Source organism: Rissa tridactyla, chromosome 12 (assembly GCF_028500815.1).
Source record: "Rissa tridactyla isolate bRisTri1 chromosome 12, bRisTri1.patW.cur.20221130, whole genome shotgun sequence".
Lineage (NCBI taxonomy): Eukaryota > Metazoa > Chordata > Aves > Charadriiformes > Laridae > Rissa > Rissa tridactyla.
This window is the reverse complement of record NC_071477.1, coordinates 15,381,409-15,397,173: the sequence shown is the minus strand read 5'-3', so window position 1 is coordinate 15,397,173 and position 15,765 is coordinate 15,381,409. Positions and strand designations below refer to the sequence as shown.

Below are 15,765 nucleotides of genomic sequence, written 5' to 3'. Positions count from 1 at the left end.
CTGAAGTGCTGGCTACTCATCCAGCCGCTTCAGAGAACAGAACTCCACGTCCAATTTTAAGTCCCTCAGGAGGCTGGTAGTGCTTGTAGGTGACCATTCCTGCGCTGAAGGAAGAGCTGTAGATAACATTCATTTGGTTGCAGATGCTAGTCACCTGCCGAAGGAGGTGGTGACTGGCACAGCCCTTCTTTCATTGCAAATGTTTCCTGATCACCTTGTGGAGGAAACAGGTCAGCTTTAATACTGGAAATATCTTCCATGCTGCCTTGGATTGCATAAGGACATTCATACATTCACCTTCATCTACTCCGATCCTCCTCTGCCACTGTTTCAGTCGTGGTTGTTTGCAAGGTCATCTTAGCTGAGGAAAAGTAATTTGGGTAGCAGAGCCAGCCAGTTCCCTCTTCAGCTTTAAAATAAACCCTAGATCCTCTCTTTACCTGTTTTTCATGGATGCTTAGGGTCCCATAAGGTCACATTTTCAAGGTTTTCCTCCGCAAAACTAGGAGCTTCTTACTGTGAGAAACAAAGTTCTTACATCATCACATAACTTCAGGACTGAAGACAAAAGAAACTCCCCAACATGTAGAAACCAGCCAGATTGGTTTAGGTCACCTACTCCACGGACGGGAGTCAAACTAAGGGGATGAGAGGATGAAGCTCAGAACCGTATCTTTGTTCCCCACTAATTTTACCCGAGGAGAGCCTCTTCCACAAGGCCAAACACATCTGGATCTGAGGCCATGGCCACCAACACAAGAGGGAGACTCTCAACCACTTTCAAGCGTGTTAGATCAGGTTCCTACCTAAAGTGCTTCTGGGAAGACAGGTTGTCTGTTTTCAACTCACTTTATCTTCTACCGCAGCCCAGGTGAGAACAGGTCAAGAAACATCAGCACAGGAGTTGCTGGGGGGAGGAGGAAGGAGGAAGGAGAGCGATTTGCATCTTAATAAATACAGCAGCAGAAACACAGGCTCCAGAGATTAGGAAACAGGCTTTTTATTCGGAGCAAGGCAAGAGGCATCTGCTGGAAGCCTGGCATGGAACATTTAGCATTTTGAACTCTAGGGCTAATCTGATATGACACTCCTTCAACCCTGGATACGCAGCTTAGATAAATCTTTCATCAATAAAGCTCATCATTGTCACAAAGCCGGAGCACATGGTAAAGCCAACATCCTTCACCTGCACATGCGTCCCCTTTGGGGTCTTCCCGTAAGGACGTTCCTTATGGAGCCGGCATGTGAATTTTGCGAGTTTCCCTCCCTGGTTGCAGAAAGGAAACGCTGTCGAGTTTAGTCTCCATAACGAAGTGAACACACATCTGACCTACATAGAGTGCACAGATGTGAGTAGCCTCACATAGCACTCCAGAGACTATTATTTTGGTTTTTAACGCAAAAAAAAAAAATTAAACCACCACCTGCTTTGCCTGGAAACATGCAGGAACCAAAGCCAGTTGTAGACGGGAACGCTGCACCAGGCTTCGGACGGGAGCTCAGGATCACCACGTCCACCTTTTCTTCCAAACACACTTTTCAACAGATGATTTTATAGATTAAGACGCAGCTTTTGTTACCAAGACCAAAAGCACCGGTAACTCTGGGCAGGAGTTTGAAGAATCAATGTTTCTCCTGCCCTTGCGGTTCTGCTCCATGGTTAACGGCAGGAGCGCAGGACAGAGCCCGGGAGCTGCCGAGCCAGGCCAGAACTGCAGCACGCCCGGCACCGCTGCCAACAACCTTTTTATTTTAAATAAGCTGCCTGCTACTGCAGCATCCAGGCGACCTACCAAAAGCCCAATTGTAACGCGCGTCTGTTGCCGTACGAAAATCCCGGAGTTTAATCTTGAGACAAAAGAAGTAGGAAAATAAGTAGATGCAAAGTGAAACGCAATGAAGACGCTCCTCCCCGCCCTGCCCAGCTCCCGGCAGGGAAGGTGCCCGGACGAGGGTGACCCCCTCGCAAGCCAACGCTGAGCCTCGCGAAAACAGCCGCTATGCTCCTGCGCCGAGCTAAATACCACATGCCACGCGTCTCTCAGAGGCTGGTCCCCTCCACGAGACCATCGGCTGTGCCAAGGTGAAGCCCCTGGGAATGGGAATCCCAGCAGCGGGCTCGGAAGGCCAGGCTGGGGCACGCGAGGCACTGCCGACCACAAAGCCCGATTTTGCGGGCAGGGCTGAGGGAGGAGAGAGGGTAGAACAGCGTTACTAACATCGAGGGGGGCGAACAGGGAGCAAGGAGAAGCTGGCTTCGTTCCCAGCTCTGCTACCACCCAAGGTCAGGCCAAGTCGCACGCCCTCCTACCTTTTATATATTTAGAGCGTAAACTCCAGAGCCATGGCTGCTTCTCACTAGCTGTACGCACAGAGCTTCAGAGACATCGCACCGTAATCAAAGGTTGGCTGTCAAGTCCTCCAGATTTTTGATATTTGTTAAAAAAAAAAAATAAATAAGTCAGATCTCTCTTTTCCACGGAGGGGAAAAGAACCAGGATGGTGATGACTAGAGGGTGGGAAGCCTTATCAATACCTCCTGCTCTCCTTTATTCTTGCTAGAAAGCTTCAAACTAAATTCAAGGAATAAACAAGAATAAAGCAAATTAATCAGTTCACATCTATTAGTTAGTATTTAGCCTACTTGCCAGGTATTCCCCTTGCTCATGACTGCGAGACTCTGGAGGCAAAATAAAAAGATGACAAACTTCAGAGTAAGAAAAAAAAAAAAAATATCCTAACTTACTGCCTGCTTTTAGCAGGAAATTTAAAAACCAGCCACTGGAAGCAGAAGCCCACACTTTGCAATTGAGCATAAGCATCTCGTCAGCATCGGCCTGTTCCCTACCGACACGGAGAGCAGCCCAGCGCGGGCAGGAACTTCCAAAAGCCTTTTCTTCTCTCAAACAGCAACTCAGTGGCTCTAAAGGCTGTTTTCCACCAGCGCACAAAGCTTTCTCACTCACATCACTGCAGGTTACAGAAACGCTTGGTAACACTCCCCTTCCATCACAACCAAGGAAAGAAAGAAAAAAAGTGTCTGTATTTATAAGATATTGCTGGGCTGCGTTGTCCAACTGCATTTTGCCCCAAGACATGGCAACTTTTCCAGCCTGTTGAAGCATGGAGTTTATCCCCTTTTTTGGGACTCGTAGAGAAAAGGCTTTGTGTAAACACACGCTATTTACTCCCCATACACAAAACACACACTATTTACTCCCCATACACACTACAGCTTGGCAACCCAGCTGTGAAGACTTGGGGCAAGCTATAAATCACTCGCGTGTCTTAACGGGTAAAATTACTTGCTGAGCCAGAGTCCCATGCACCAATACCTCACAACGAGCTACAAAATATAGATGTTTATGTTACATACATGGCTAAAAATCTATCAATCCTGAGGTCACGAGCACTGTGTTCTCTTGCGAATCAGAATTTTAACAGGAATACATCACCGGCTCGAAAGGCGCAAAATTGGATGGTGATACGACACTATAAACTGAACTGCAGAGGGCAATGCTAATAAGAGCAACGAACGCGGAGGGCAGCCTGTACCACAAATACACCCGCAGCCACCTCCTCTGCTGCTGCCCAGGTTGCTGTACCACCCATGGGCTTAGCATCCTCCAGTTGCCCCGCACCCCAAAAGCTCCCCTCACCTGTATTTCGGAACACGCTACAGGAACAGGGGTGATCATCCGCCTAAAGAACAAGCCAGCTATGTGCTCCCTTCCAGGTTAACTCAGGGAAGAGGTGGGTATGAGCCGTGACCACTTAAGTCCTAAGACAAAAAAAAAAAAAAAAAAAAAGCATCTGCATACATAAAGTAGCCATCAGAAGCACGCTACATAATTTTAAGTCTTGCTTCCTGTTCAACTGTAGCTTCTGGGCTTTTCCACACTGAATTACAGCCACCTCCATCGTCTCCTGCTTCTTTTATAGAGCCAATGTTTTGCTGTTGTGGGGGTATTTTAACCCAGCCCTGGCGGGTCTCAAGTGCTCAAATGGGAAAGGAAGGAAGAAATTCAAAGTTGTTTGTCTCCTATTTTGATATTGAGCTACCCTGGTGGCAGCTACCAGTGCCGGGCATCATTAGAGCGCTGCTGCATCCCACCGGCTGCGCAGCATCACCCAGCGGAGCCCTCCCATCCCTCTGCAGCGAGCGGCACAAAGAGGAAAGATCCCGCTGTCACAATAAGGGCAGAGCAAGTAATTTTTAAACAGGATCCCACTCACCAGGCAGAGCACCGGTAGCTTTTGCCTTAAAATTAAGTAGTCCTTTAGCCTTCTCCTCTCCTGGAGCCCCTGCTGCTTTCCAGACTGGGCTGGAAGGGTAATCCAGCAGAAGTGGGAGCAGAGACATCAGCCGATTTATACTTTGGCTGAAAGAGCTTTACTCTTCGGGACCACACGCACGGCCCGTTCATTTGGGGAAAAGAGGTAATTTAAGATTCCTTTTGTAATGACTGCTGGCAGAACAAAGATGAAGGACGGCAAGAGATGATCAATGTTTAAGCCCATCTTCCAAGTGATTTGGGGAGCTGCTGAAAATAAACAAGCAATCAGGGCCCAGGAGCCCAGGTAAAAGCTGACGAAGAAATTGCTTTTTTTCCTAGGCAAACAGAAGACGGCTAATAGCTCAGTTCAGAGAGGCTGAACTCCCTCCCCTCCTAATATGAGCAGGGCAAGAGACCAAGTTTAATTTCTTCCTCGCAACAACTTTAATTAAAATCATCTAAGCCCTTCCTGCCTCTCTCCTGCCACGAGGTGTGGTTCTGCTCACAGGAGGTATCAGCAAACCCCGGCTTATTAACGTGCCCTCCCTGAAAATGCTGTTTAGACAGCAGTCAAATGGCTGGGGAGCCCATCTGCAGGAAAGCACTCCACTCCTAATTAAGAGGAAAAAACACAAAGCCCACCTTTGATGTGTATCAGTGGCAGCAGTCATTCCCCCAGCGCTGGTGAAGCTGCTCAACAGCGTCAGCTTCCCAGGGCATCCTTCCAGTGGAATTTAGCATCAGATGCTTTTCTTCGCCGTCACCCGTGCTCTGTGGGTGCCCAAGATGCTGCTGGAGGTAAAGGAAGGACACTGGCTGCATGGGATGAGCTGTACCAAGGATTTTTCGGTGGTTTTATAAGCACAGAAATCTCAGAGCCAGTTCCCCAGTGACATTCTTGTGACACGATCCACGCCTGTGTCTGCACAGACGCGGTGATGTGGGGAGGCCTGTCCCTGGGCTGGGGAGAACTTATGGGACCCCTCCAGTCACCACTGACGCGGGCAGCATTTGTGCAAGGCAAAGTTCTACTGGCCTGCTGAAACGCGTGAGAACGAACGGGAGTTGCACGCAAGATTAAACTGTGGAGCAAAACGTAAAAGTTATAAATAAAAAAAAAATTTAAGCCTAAGTTACTAGAGGAGCTCAAGAGGATTTCTGCAGTGCTTATAACTCTTACCAACTCCCAAAAGAGTTTCAGGAGTTGGTAAGAGCTGTAAGCACTGCACATTGCAGCAGAACCAACAGTCACAAGCAAATACCTGTTTCACAAGTGGATACAGCTCCAGGGATGGAAACCAGGAGCTGCTGAACCACCGAACCACCACCACGAAGCTGCCCTTCCAGCAGGGACGCGCTCAGTCAGGCCATGCAGCACCACCCGCTCTGCAGCGTTACGTCCCAGTGCAACCCCAGGGTTTCTCAAATTTATCTAGGAAAAAACCCCAATTATATAGGAGGCTAAAGGGAGCCTTGCTCCTAGATGAAACTCTATGCCCAGCACCAACCACCTGCCATCTTCTACGTAGGGGCCATATATCAGACCAGGAGAGTCACCTTTTTTCCTGGCTAGTCTAGGATGCCACTGAGAAGAGAGAGCAAAGGCCAGGTGAAAGTGGTAACATGAACACTGACAGCAACGCCTGCCAGCTGACTGCCATACGATACCATAGAATCCACAGAAGCAGTTGCCACCATGCCACCCCGTATGGTCGCGGTCCAAATCTCCTCCTTGGAGCACAAAATTATCCGCGCTTCTCCAAGCCAGTGGGCTTCACCACAAGCTAAATTGAAACAGACATCCCACCTCCAAGCAGAGGTATTTTCTCCCCACGCAGGAGGCCTGACAGAACCGGTGCTCTCCCCACGTCCTCCTAAAGGAGGCACTTTTCTCACAAATGCTCCCAAGATAGCTTTCAAAAAAAGAAGTTTGCTAAAGGCAAAAGGAAGGCAGGAGCTTTGGGCTAATAAAGACATCAAGAACCCAGGTGGGGACCATCTGCAACCACCTCTTCCATCCACCTTGTGTCCTTTGCCAGCCTAGTCCTGGACTCACGAATTCATACGTTACAAAGAGTAATAATGTTGATCTATTCCCAGCTTCCAGAACAAGCGTCCATCGCTATCGTTTCCACAATATTTTCTCTGACAGATTCCATCACCCTTATTCCCACATTTAATACTCTCGCTATCAGACAGACCCCTCCGTGGAAGGATGTTCTCCCTCCAAGGAAGGTGGGACACAGCAGGAGATGGAGCGGCACTGCCTCTGTTATTACTCTTGCTCATCCATTTAGCCCGTCCATTCTTATTCTGCTCCTAGTAGCAATGAGAAGATGAGCTCGCATTCATTCCCACCGCGGCTGCGTTTGTTGAAATAGAAGCTGGTTGCAAAAGCAGCAGATAAAGCTCGGCCACTTTTCAGCGCCTATTGTGCGGTACCATCGCATGCCCCATTCAGACGATGTCGCAGACTTCACCTGGGAATCGCTGAATTCATGCAGACGTAGCCCAAAGGTGCCCACGCTATTTACCTCATTCTTGTTTTCTTAGAAAAACAAACCGGCATTGTGCTTTCTATTTTAAAATAAGACTTTGTAGAGCGAAAGAAAAAAAAAGGGGGAGAGTTGTGCAACATCACTGGCAAAGCCTACAAATGGCTGTTAAGTAAAGGAAATGCCTTGCTGCAGGTACAGGGATGCTATCGAAACCAAGTCCAGCATCCTGCCCTTCCACGCCAGCATCAGGGCGGATGCAAAAGCTCAGAAGCCCCTAAACCAATGTGGGGGGGGAACCTTCCCCGCAAAGGCAAGGGCAAGTCTCGCCTGGGGAGCTTCTCCCTGGCACGTATCGCTCTACCTCAGTATTTGGTTTCAACATATTCTTAACGCCTGCTTTAAAAAAAAAAAAAAGTTGTTATTGTTATGTGGCAGTGACAGATGCAGGATGCGTCCCTGCGAAACAGACGCGGCAGCTCATCAGGTCCCCCCTGGAGAGGGGGTTCGTCCACACCAGGTCTCTCCATGTTGGCAGATACAAGAGACCTCCCTACGCAGAACAAACGGGATTGTTTGTGTTGAACAGTGTTATACAAGAGCCAAAAAGATGACTCACGCCACCCGTATAGCCCTTCCCTGGCTACCCAGAGCCAAGCCAGGCACAGCCACAGAAAGCAGTTGTCTCAGGGGGGGTGGGGGGGGTTAACTCCAGGGACACCTCCCGCCCTGGTGACACGCTCCGGACGCTGTTTGTAACGCCAATGCTGCTTCAAGATGATCAGATTTTAAGACAAAAACGGTTCTCGTTTTATTTAAGAAGAGGAAATCATTACAACACTCCTGGTATTTTGCCTTTATTAAACAAGAAGGACCTCACTGGGAGCTTACAAAACTATAGATTTTAGGCAATACACTTTTCCCCATCCACGTTTCGGCATCATCGGTTATATCCTGCACTATCCCCCACCGCAGGCTCCACAGAAGGAGCTTCTCTTGTTTGCCCACAGCCTGGCAACAACACGATACTATTTCTGATTGTTTTAAGCTGCAAGAAACATGAGAAGCCAGAAAAAAAAGCTTTGGAGTCCCTATTTGCACGCATACTTCTCATCCCCATGCAAGCTGAGGATTTCCTAAGACGCGCAAAAGAACACAGTCTTTGCTGACTGCTACAAGCCTTGGCTTTAGTAGTTCCAGCATCTTAAATGCAAAACTAGACACTTGCAAGCAGATGTTAATTCTGCAGAACACCAGTTTTGAGTCGATCTCTGCCCCGGTGTCACCTCAATTTTGCCTTCTGTAAAGCACACACAATTAATTTTATATCGGAGCTAGCAGACAGCTGACCTTCTAATTAAATATACACTTTCAGGTGAGAACCAGCATGTAATATTACTCACTTGAATTAAACAGGTACACTGGCACCGGTGGCAGAAATAAAAATAGCCACAGTTCACACCACGGCGAGGAAGGCGGCAGCGTTCCGGTGCACAACAGCAAAATCAACTTAATCACAAATGACAACTTCGGAAAGCCTTTCCTTTGGTTTCATCCTTGGCATTTTTCTAGGCCAGCTTGAAAACAAAAGCTTTGTCTTCTTAAAATGCAATTGCCTGAGGCACCTCTAAAAAAAGTGACATAACTCAGGTCTGAAAAAATGCCTCCTGGGTTTCAGAGTCTCCTAAGAGCATCTTTGCTATTCAGCTTGATTCAGATTACCCAGGTCAGCACAAACTCTGCAGATTTAAGCTCAGCTACCAACGCAGATATAAAAAGCACACGTTTAGGATTATAAATGTTATTTTAAAAAAAAAAAAAGAACTTGTTATTGATCCGAATATCCCTTTTTGCCAGTATAAACACTCTCTGATGACGGTTTATTCTGAATTTCACTCTGTCTAGCTTATTTCAGGATTTTTTTCTAGCATGTTTTTCTTGCTGGGTGTTTTCAAGCTTTCCATCACAAAACTCAAGCTGTGAAAAGAACGAGCAACTCGTTTTAGAATCAAAACTTGAGCCCAAAATTTGATTCCTTGTTTCTTCTCCCCTACACAAACCCTCTTTCATTTCCGTAACTCCGCAGGCAAAGCCCTTCTGCTTCTTCAGACACAGGGACACAACCCTGCACCAGGCGAGACCGTAACGTAATGGGGGGGGGGACAGGGCAGGGAAAGCTGCAATTCTCTTCAAGACAGGCACCGCTATTTCTAATGCCTATAATTAACACCTTGGATAATTCTACAGTACCTTTAGCGTATCAAAGATTTTTATATCCGTGGGCCATTTGCTTTGAGTGGATGCAAGTTTACCTCTAGGTCTGAAAACTCTTTATGCAGCCATCCCTGAAAAACTCAAATCTAAAGAAGTTCTGTTGCCTTTATTGAATAATTTGGGATAAGGAGAGCTGAAAGCTCTCTTGGTGCTGGGAAGGTGTTAGAGTCTTATTTTTCCGAATGATCAAGTCCCATCGCTTATTCCACATAAACTGCTCTCTGTCAAGGGCTTTAATCCTCTCTTTACAATCCCTAAATAAAACATCCTTCCAAAACTCGCTGCCTATTATCTGCCTTTTCGGAAGAAAGCGGTTCCTAAGAGCCCCACCTCCTTCTGCTTTGCCGTTCCCCTGAAATCCACCTACGACATTAGCTTGACAGAAGTAAAATACAGGCAGTCCTTCACGGGCACAGCACGGGGAGCTAAATGAGCATCTGTCTCAACATCGTCACCTCCTGAAGACAGGTACCACATGCAGCCAAGCCGAACGCCCTGCACCGAAGACAAGAGTCATCAAAGAACTTCCAGGAATGTGAGCAATAAACCTTGTGACGAGCTGTCACCGAGAGCTGGCAGCCCATGGAGGATGCTACAGAGCCACTTTGCTGTGCCTTAACCTGAGGTTTCGCTCGTGGCACAGGGTCCTTATCTCCCTGCTCACCCATGAAGACCAGAAAAAGGCAGTCCTAGTCCTTCCCTTTACAGCAAGTCAGCGCAGGTTCCTCAGCCAGGAGATGAATTATTATCATGCTGGCTGTGCTTGGAAAACAGGCTCCTTCCCTATCCTTTACCTTAATAAAAAATAACGCAAAGAGCCCAAATCAGAACAAACTGCAGAATAAAGGACAGGAGAAAACACAAGCGAGAGCAACCACCTCCCCCTTCTGAGCTGGGAAAGGGAACCCAAGAGTGGAAGCGCCTGTAGAAGAGAGCAGGGTTCTTCCTTCCAGCAGGGATAACCCAGGGGTCCTGCCATAGCCTACACCTTCCACCCGCAACTGCTCACCGCGACGCCAGCCAGCATCGCTCAGCGCCAGCGCGAAGGGGCTCAGCCTGGGCACCCAGGTGCCCAGCAAACACAGGTTTGAACAGCAAACACCAGCCCGAACGCTCACACCGGCCCTGCCAGCTCTGGAGAAACCACCCACCGCGGCAGACGCGGGCTGCCCAAACCCTGCCACCAGCTATTGATTACCTTACCGCATTTATTTGCGGGGGAAAGACAGTAATTACTTCCTCAATATGAAATAAGAGGGTCTTTTTTATTTTTCTGGCCTGGAAAGCAACTAATTGTGATGCTCCCGAGTTCAGTCTCCCCTAAAGCCTGATCAGAAGGGTGACCTGAAACCAGAGCAGCTGCGGGAAGGTGGGAAGCCCCGGGAACCTGCAGCCCAGGCCAAGCCTGGTTCCCGGCTCAGGCTTCCAGCCCGCACCTTCCCCATGCCAGAACACAAATTGGAGAATTACACTTGGAAGCACAGTCCGGAAAATAAAGGTGCACATCCACGCATGCAGGCAATTCATATCTTAGCCTTCTGGGCTCTCAAGTCATAAAAGAAATTAGCTGCGGAGCCACCCTTATAAACGCAAAGCCACAGCCCGAACTCGCCAGCTGACACGGGAAGCCAAAACCATCCTGACAGCAGCAAAAATCGGGAGTTTCCTACATCGCCTCAAATACTTCTAGAAAACATATCCGCGCCGGCTAACGTTCCCAAATGCTAGAAAAAGTGCCTTTTGAGAGACCGTAGCGCCCAAGCGCTGACACGCCGAGGAGCGCATTCCGCAGCCCCTCTGCTACCGGGCTACAAGCCCCGCTGGCCCGGCGCGGCCTCAGGAGCCCATCGCTCCCGTCGTTCAGACCGATTTATGGGTACGAAGCGCCTCAAGCGGCCCCCAGCCCGCCCGGGAGCCCCCCTCCCGGCGGGGCCGCGGGTTCCTGCCCTGCGGGGGACACCAAGTAACGCGCGGCCGTTCCGTCGCCACCCCCGCGCCCGGCACCGCCGTTACGAGCCTCCCAAGCACCGCGGGGGGGGACCCTGCGGCGTGGGGGGGGGACGGGGGGGACTCAGACCAGGAGCCGGGGCGGCAGCGGGGACGGGTCCGGACCCAGCACCCGCTGCTCAGCGCCCAAGTTTCCCGTCCCGCGGGTGCCGGCACCTCCGCGCTTCCCGTTAAACGGGGGAAAAAGCGTAAATCGTGGAAGAAAAAAAAAAGAAAAAGGAAAAAGAAAACAAAAAAATAAAGACAGTGAATAGCGGCGAAAAGAGAAAGAAAAGAGTGAAGGAAAAAATAAATAATAAAGAAGGCAATAACTCGTTTGCAGCCAGCCCCCCGTTGCCAGCGGAGCGCCCAGGAAAGCTCCGTCTTTGGGAAGACGGGGTGGGGGGGGGCGAAGGGGGGGGGGAACGGTACGGGCGGCAGCGGCCGAGAGGACTCACCGATCAGAGCAGAGCGGCGCGGAGGAGGATGAGGAGGGAGAGGGACGAGGCGCGGAGCTGCCGCCCCCAGCCCGCCTCGCCCCGCGGGAGCCGCCGGCAGAGTGCCGCGCACCGCCCCGCCGCCCCGGCTCCTTCCCGCCGACCGTACCACGGCGCCGGCGAGGGAAGGGGGGGGTGACACGGGGGATGGAGGAGGCGGGGGGGGGGTTGTCGCCCACGCCGATGGTCGCTGCCCGCCCGCCGGTGCCGGCGCGGAGGCGGCCGAGCCGGTCCCCCCGGCGGGGCCACACCGCGCCGCCGGGTCTCGGCCGAGGGCAGCGCCGGGTCCCCGCACCCCCCATCGCTCCACAGCCGGCGCGGTGGAAGAGTCCAGCCAGGGGGGGCCGGGGGGGGGGAAGAGCGCGGGGATGCTCCGGGGGCAGCGGGTCCCGGCCCCGCAGCGCGACCCCGGGAGCGGCCGGACAGTTCGTCCCGGGGAATTCCCGAAGATCTGTCGGTTTGAACCATCCTCGGCGGAACCGCGGCCGGGCGGCGGGTGCCCCGGGGGGCGCGGGGCCGGGCGGGCAGGGCCGGGCTGGGGGGTGCCGAAACGCCAGCCCCGCCGCCCTTCCGCGGGCGTTCACTGGGACAGATGAACTCCCAGCTTGGCTTCTCTGTCCCGTGCGTCGTTGCTCCTCGCTATCACGATATAGTGTCGTGGTTTGGGTTGGACTGGCTACTAAAGCCAACGACAGATGCTCTCTTCTATCTCAAACCAGGACAGGAAGGAATCAGATGTTTTCTTACCAAAGGTGTCCGGCGTTTCATCACTCCATCCATCCATGGGGTGTCCATGGCAAGCAGAGGCATGGCAAGCCTTGGCAGCAGAGGGACAGACACATGCAGACATGACCACCCCCTGCCCTGCAGCGCTGCCTCCAGCTCTGGGGCCACCAACAGCAGAAGGACACGGACCTGTTGGAGCGGGGCCAGAGGAGGCCACGAAGATGATCTGAGGGCTGGAGCCCCTCTGCTGTGAGGACAGGCTGAGAGAGCTGGGGGGGTTCAGCCTGGAGAAGAGAAGGCTCCGGGGAGACCTTAGAGCCCCTTCCAGGCCCTAAAGGGGCTACAGAAAAGATGGGGAGGGACTCTGGATCAGGGAGGGGAGCCATAGGACGAGGGGGAATGGTTTTAAACTGAAAGAGGGGAGATTGAGATGAGATATTAGGAAGAAATTCTTTGTTGTGAGGGTGGTGAGCCCCTGGCCCAGGTTGCCCAGAGAAGCTGTGGCTGCCCCATCCCTGGAGGGGTTCAAGGCCAGGTTGGACGGGGCTTGGAGCAACCTGGTCTGGTGGGAGGTGTCCCTGCCCAGGGCAGGGGGGTGGAACTAGATGGTCTTTAAGGTCCCTTCCAAACTAAACCATTCTGTGACTATGATTCTATAAAATAACGCAGGCAGCACTGTACACAGCATCAGTTGGCAATGTGCACACAGGTTGCACACACACGCACGATGTGGTCCCAGCTCGTGGGAAGCTCATTCAGGTCACTGGGACATTTACCGCAAATAATTCTATGCGATAGCTCTCTGCAGCCTGTACTGAAGAGCAGGAGCCCACTGGCAGGAGCGACCCGTCAGAGCCGTGCTCACTGCAACCCTTCAGCGTGTTCCGGTTCACAGGTTTCTGGGATAGCGTCAGAGCACAGGTGATTAACTGGCAATCAAGGCAGAGAGAGTTCCCCCCAGAAGTATTCTCCATTGATCCCAACATAACTACGGTGGTGGCGAAGTGCTCCGTTATACAAAACTACCCAGCATAACGCGCGCTCCTGCTGAGGCTGGTGGGAGTGATGACGTGCTCAGAAGATACCTCTGAAGGTTGGGTTGTTCAGTAGTAGGAGACCCCTTAACAAGGTGAACCCTCTTGCCAACACCAAGACCTGACTGACTGCGGGCTGGAGGCAAGATCTCTGGGTACTTACCAACCCAAACGTGAAGAATTAACTGTTTTTTTCAGCTTAGTTTTTCTTGGGCGACTCACATATCTCTTCCAAGCTTCACTTTTTCACCTGCAGAGTGGGCTTCCCAAAGAAGGGTTGAAAGGCAAAACCTCGTCAGCTTCCCAGTTTAATATATTGGCTTTTCCACTGAAATCCGGATACCTCAGTCTGTCATGGGACATCGCCCTCCCTCTCTCTCTGGAAAACAATCTCCTCCTTGGGTTTTGCCTCCCGTGATCAATCACCCCCCCCCCGAGAGTGAGGGGAGACAGTGCATCATAGCGGTACTGCGTTCAGGGTGTCAAAGGGCATATCCTGGGCAAAGGAGTCTTCCAGAAGGAGGATCAAGAGGCAGCAAATTATAATTTCTATGGAGCTCTGCAACAGCATTTCAGAATGATTTAGAGATATTTTTCCAGTGTTGGGGCACTCAGCTTTTTGACCAAAATTCTCCACCCACAAAGGCCCCAGTCCCCAGTAACATCTGTAAACTTCTGCAAAAGCAGGTGCTTCTCATATTAGTCCAGAATTAAGTTTTCATCAAAACCTGATTTTCTTTAAAGTTCCTATTTATTATTGCTTAACGATCACTTTGAAGTCTGTGGGTGGGAAGCAATACAAAAGCATCTTTCATTATTCATTAAGGACAAATGGTGCAGGGGTTTTGGAAGGGAATAGAAAGTACACGTACTTTTCTGCACTTAAAACAGATATTTCTTATTAATAACTCCGCAGAAAGGTGCCCCACGGAGAGCTGCAGTTTGGGTGCTTTTGAAGTAAAGTCTCTTGATCACAAAAAGAATTATTCTTCCCCTGTGACATTCCTGAGCAGACATCCTGGGAAATGTTTTGTTTTGTCATTTTTATTTTTTTTTAAAAGATTTAGATGCTTGTTTTTTGGGGGGTGTCCTTCATGGGACAGAAAAGTAATGTAATCGTGGAGATCAAGACCTGTCATGAGAATAAAAAGCTGCAGCTACAGAGCAAACACGCAGCAGGTTTGGGAAGAAGATTGAGGAACCATAAAAACCCAGGAGAGCTCAGGATGGAAGGGGCCCTGGAGACCTCATCCAACCTTCTGGGGGTTTTCTGGGCTTACTCCAGTTTTGCACCACATTTCTTGTCCCAGAGGTGGCCCAACTGCATGTGCTGTTCCAACTGTGGTGGGCACATGCCAAGGAGAGGGAGTAGGCATCGCCCTCCATCCACTGACCACACAGCTTGGTCTACTGTCACCATCCTTGCTACCAGGGTGCACTGCTTCTCAAGGTTCACTAGCTCCCTGGTGGCACCCGGGGGCCTTTGCAGCAGAGCTGCTCTCCAGCTGGTCAGTCCTCAACCTGCGTGGGGCAAGGGGACAGTCCCTCCTGCGTTCAGGGCTTTGCACTTGTCCTCACTGGATTTCATAAGGTCCCTGTTGGCTGGTTCCGCCAGACCATGTAGTCCTTGCTCAGGGGCAGCCCTGCCCTCAAGCATATTGACTGCACCTTTGGTGTCATCTGCAAACTTCAGGGTGCGTTTTGTCCCCTCCTCAGGTCATTGCTGGGGCTATAGGACAGTGCCCAGGAATGACCACTGAGAGGTTTTTCCCTTGGTATTGCCCCTTGTAACTGGCCTCCAGGTAGACCATGACCAACCCCTAACCTCCTCAGAGCCCAACTATCCAGCCAGTCTTTCACTGCTTTACAAAGCCACCCATACGGACTGTGATGTCCTAACTTGGATGCCAGGGTGCTGTGGAGGACCATGCCAAAATCCTGGCCAGCACCAAGGTAAATGGGGTGGGGTGGAACCACAGACAAGAGTCCACCTCATCCCTGGAAAGAGTGGACAGGGGAACTCCGATCTGCAGAGCTGAGGATGTGCTACTCCAAGTCCGTTGGTCTGTCTGCCCTGAACAGAAGTCATATGCTGGTCCCAAGGCTGAAGGAGAAACACAGAGCAATGTTGCCATGGTCCCACTGGTGAGGAAGGGCCCCAGGGCACAGCACAGCTCCTCTGGCTGTGCCTTGTGATAGGGTCTGTCCCTCCAGTCCTTAAAGGGTGTCCTTGAAAGAGCAGACTGTGAAATTTAGTCAGGCCGTAGAAGAAGTCAACGTGGGGCCGTGCACAGCTGCCTGCAGGGTGCCCCGATTACCACCACCGTTGCCAGCAAAAGAGGTGCTGGGAGCCCACGAGCAGCGTCTGTGTGGTGAGGGGCTGGTCCCGGGGTCTCACCTCCTCATCCCGTCCTCTCCCTGCCACCTCCTGCCCCTGCCACCCTGCTTGGATGGAGCAGCCCAGACTAGAAGTGAT

General features: G+C 51.2%; 1 protein-coding gene across 2 annotated transcripts in view; it reads right to left on the bottom strand.

Annotated features, from left to right (window-relative positions):
* The window catches only part of RALY (RALY heterogeneous nuclear ribonucleoprotein), a 141,169-nt gene extending 129,546 nt beyond the window's left edge, over positions 1–11,623 (bottom strand). The window contains exons 1-2 of one of the 2 annotated variants that reach the window (XM_054218279.1): positions 11,491–11,577; positions 3,660–3,781 (exon numbers count right to left, since the gene is read on the bottom strand). The gene's annotated coding sequence lies outside the window, so the exon portion shown is untranslated. Of the gene's footprint in view, positions 1–3,659; positions 3,782–11,490 lie in introns of both variants that reach the window. The other variant, XM_054218278.1, reaches the window with a different exon arrangement.
* Between the last annotated feature and the right edge of the window lie 4,142 nt (positions 11,624–15,765).